Source organism: Dipodomys spectabilis, unplaced genomic scaffold (assembly GCF_019054845.1).
Source record: "Dipodomys spectabilis isolate Male_0828 unplaced genomic scaffold, ASM1905484v1 ptg000006l, whole genome shotgun sequence".
Classification (NCBI taxonomy): domain Eukaryota; kingdom Metazoa; phylum Chordata; class Mammalia; order Rodentia; family Heteromyidae; genus Dipodomys; species Dipodomys spectabilis.
Genome location: NW_024870683.1, coordinates 7,721,856 through 7,726,146, shown reverse-complemented (window position 1 = coordinate 7,726,146; position 4,291 = coordinate 7,721,856).

Genomic DNA, 4,291 nt, shown 5'->3' with positions numbered 1-4,291 from the left:
GAGATCCAGGTCCTCCCTGCACTTCTGAAAGGAGATAACCTATCCCATAGTCCAGACACCCAGGGGAGTGCTGGGGCTGAGCCTGAGGCATCTGGGGACTAACAGACCAGTCTTCTTATTCGCTTTCCAGCCTCTTCTCTCTGCCCACTTCACCCCAGTAGCTGCCTCTTGGGATAAGACAAGAAACCGAGAGTCCCGAAAGCCCATGTCTCTAAGCTTCCAAAGCTGCAACTTTGTATAGTTGTAAAGCTTAAACTCTAAATTGGGCAGGGACTTCAAGGTCCCTGAAAGCTGGGAGCAAGTAGGCTATGTGGCAGAGGACCAGGAACTCCATCCTTGGGGCCCCTTGGCCTGGCCCACCCTAGCACAGTGAGCCTGCTCCTAATGAGCACAATGCCTCCCCTATAGCTCCCCTAAGCCTCAGGCCAGCTCAGCTGGCTACAGCCCCCCTGCAGAACACTTATGCCAACTGAGCCAACAGGTAGGAGATACAGCACACTCATCTGACATGTTAGTCTATGAAAGCTTTTTTAAATGTTTAAAAGTCATTTTTTTCCTTGGGGAAAAGGGATGTAGGATAATATCATCCGCCACTCAGTGAACTATCCACCATGTGCCAGGCTCTGTGCTAAGAGCTTTGCCTCACCTCTTTGGATTGTCTAAACAACCCTTTCTCTCAGGAAAACACTCTGACTCTTGTTATAGGTAAGAAAACGGAGGCAGAGAAAACTGTTAGCAAGTGGCAGGGCTGGTATGGATCCTGGCTGATCTGAATCTAGAGGGAGTGGTGACACAGGGACTCCAAAATCAGGCATTTCATGGAAGCCGTTTCTGAAACTTTCTGCCTCTTATGCCCCTTCCTCTCTTTTAAAATAACGTGTGAAGCTTAAAAGAAGTATTCAAGAGTCAAAATTAGATTTATCAGCCAATGAGATTGATCTGATATTTACCTTAATGTAATATTTACCTGGCCTGTCAGACTTCAGGGTTAGAAATTTCTAGAAAGATGTGGGGGAGTGATTTGGAGGGTAAAGAGTACTAAAAATCACTTACTTGAATACCTGATCAAGGCCACATAGCTGAACAGGAACAAAAGTTAACAGTCAGGACTCTCCCTCCCAGGCCAGGGCTCATTTCATACATCATCCTGCTTCTTAGGAGGTGTAAAAACTATAGCATGAAACTAGAAACATTATCCTCAGATACATTCAATGTCCTATCCTTCTCTGAATCTGGTTTTCTGAAACTTGACAGTATGTATAATGGTGGCAGAGAAATGCTAAAATAGATTTTTTGGGGGGAAGGGGTTGGTTATGGGGCTTGAAAACATAGGGCCCGGGTGTTGTCCCTGAGCTCTTTTGCTCAAAGCTAGAGCTCTACCACTTTAAGCCAGACCACTATTTCTGGTTTTCTGGTGGTTAACTGGAGGTAAGAGTCTCAAGAATTTTCCTGCCCAGGCTGGCTTTGTGATCCTCAGATATCAGCCTCTTGAGTAGCTAGGATTATAGGTATGAGATCCACTAGAATAGGGTTTGTTTTTTTTTAATGTGTTGTGAAACACCAAGATACTCAAATGCAGAGAGGCTGCTTGGCCATGTTTCTTTCTATGTGTTAGGACTACATGGGGCCACTACAATGGGTTGTGGGTAGAAGTGAAGTATGTCCCAGCATTTAACAATGGGCAATGTCCCAAATGGTGGTACCCCTTATTAGCCAATGGTGGTACCCCTTATTAGTCTCAGAGGAGAGCCCCTGGGAACCCACAATGGACATGTACATGAGAAAGAAGCCTTTGTCATTAAGGCATGAAAATTATGAGAGTGTATGTTTCTGAAGCTTAACCTAGCCCATCCTGGCTGACTCCCCTGATATTCCATCTGGGGCACAGACTTTTTAACTGTGAGGAAGACTACCACACTCCTGATGCACTTCTCCAAAAAGTGACTGTTTCTACAGGTAGGACAATGCCCCCAAAGTTCTCCTAGAAATCACAATGGCTACATTGTTCTACTGGAGCAATGGATAAGAAAAGCAGGTTGCTCTCCAGGTAAGACTTTGGGATCAGGATCTGAGGCAGAACAGCAACCAGCACCAAATGTCATGAACAGTTGGTGCAATTGGAATGACCGTCACTGACACTCCTGAGTGCGAGACATGGGAGGGTGACAGTGGTAAATGGGGTTACGTCCTCCTTTTACTTCAATAGCCCACTACTGGACTCACAGCCTGGTGCCTATCCTGTTGGCGGGCTGGTCAGTTCTGCAGAGGCATCTAGAAGGCTGCAGACTTGTGCGAGCTGAGCCTCAGTGCTCAGGCAAGGCCAGTTCCACCGGAGGAAACTTCCTGGAAAGAAGGATGAGACTGCAGCAGTGGGCTTTGCCCAACAATGGGCGTGGTGTGGAAGGGCTGAGCAGGTGTGCGTGAGGGATACAGAGAGAGTGAGGCCAGGAGGGCAGGCCAGAGCCTCTTCATGAAAGCCTCCAGGGCCCCTGCAATGCCCTTTTGGTCTTTTATGAGAGGCAAGGGTAAAGAAGAGAAATGAAGAGGGGGTGGGAGGGGGGGTCTTCCACCACACACCCAGGAAGGACCAAGCCCTTATAGCTCTTCTTTTCAGATTTCAGAAATTGTTCATTTGTTTTGTGGTGCTCTGGATCACACACAGGGCCTTACCAATGCCGGGCGAATATCTACCACTGAGTTACAATCCATCCTCAACCCTCTGATTTCAGATTGACATTGTCTTTACATCTCAGTCTCAGATTCTTGGAGACCAAGTGACCAGAGGAAGGAGAGATATGTGTGAGGTCACTGAGAGGGAGAGAATGAGTGAGTGAGTGAGAGAGTAAACTCCATGAAGGACAAAGCCATGTCTGTTACTCTGTATCCCAGCACCTGGCCACAGGCTCGGCACAGTGCTGCTCAATGGCTAAACAAATGAGCCATTGTGCTTCTTTTTGTGGAAAGTTCACATGAAATAAGATTTATGGTGAGTTACTGACCCAGATCCAGAAACTATCCTTTCACAATTATCTTACTTCAGGGTAGGGACAGGAAAATCTGGGCTGGAGGTGTGGCTCAGTAGAACACTAACTTGTGTGAAACTCTGGATTTGACCCCTATCACTGAAAGAAAAAAGCGGGGGGGGCGGGGAAGAAGGAAAAGAAAAGGAAAAAGAAGAAAAACCTTTGTAGGCTGTGGGTACAAGAGGGTTCATAGAGCCGGGCACTGGTGGCTCACGCCTGTAATCCTAGCTACTCAGGAGGCTGAGATCTGAGGATCGCGGTTCAAAGCCAGCCCGGGCAGGAGAGACCATGAGACTCCTATCTCCAATAAACCACCAGAAAACCGGAAGTGGCGCTGTAGCTCAAGTAGTAGAGTGCTCACCTTGATCTGAAGAGCAGAGGGACAGCGCCCAGGCCCAGAGTTCAGGCCCCACGACCGGACCCCCCCCCCCAAAAAAAAAGAAAGAAAGAAATGTTCCTTTAGAACAGAGAGAGGGAGATATGCAAAGGAGAACTGGGGGAGACAGGATTCGTATAGTCTGCATGGTGGGCTGTATCTGGGTTGGTCACTATGCAAGGTGACTATAATGAAGCAGGAGGAATGAGAAGGGGACAAAAAAAATCCAGTCCAGGTGAAGCCAAAGTTGCTTGCTCTCCTGGGACTTTGGCAATCTAGGATTGAGGTGCAGGGAGGGGTACATTATGCCTTCCAAATAATAAAAGTTCTGACACCTGGGCCATAAGCTTTCCTGGCCTAACAAGTCCATTGTGCTGGAACACTTGACCCTGGCCTTTCCTAAGGAGACAGGGAGACCAGCTCAGCAGAGCATGGAGGCCGCCCAGGGCACGGGGAGTGGGGGGTGCAGCTTCTCCCCATCTTTCCCTTTCAATGCTAGTCAATGACTAACCATGTTGCCATGCTAGTGCCTGGTTTCACTCATCACAAGGCATCCCCACCAACCTCATTTATGTTAAGAAGCAATATGAAAGCCAAGAAGTGAGTCACTGGCTTTCAAAGCAGGGATCAAATCCTGTCACCAGGAGCTCTATCAGGAGCTTTTACAAGTCCTTTAAAAAAAAAAAAACCAACCAGTGAATGGAAGCTGGTATCAGTAGTTCATGCCTGTCATCCTAGCTACTCAGGGGGTACAGTGTGAAGTCAGCCCAGGCAGGAGACTCTTATCTCTAATTAAGCAGCAAAAAGCCAGAGGTGGTAGAGCATCAGCTTTGAGCAAAAGAGCTAAGGGGCAGCAACCAATCCCTGAGTTCAAGCCCCACTACTGGTATAA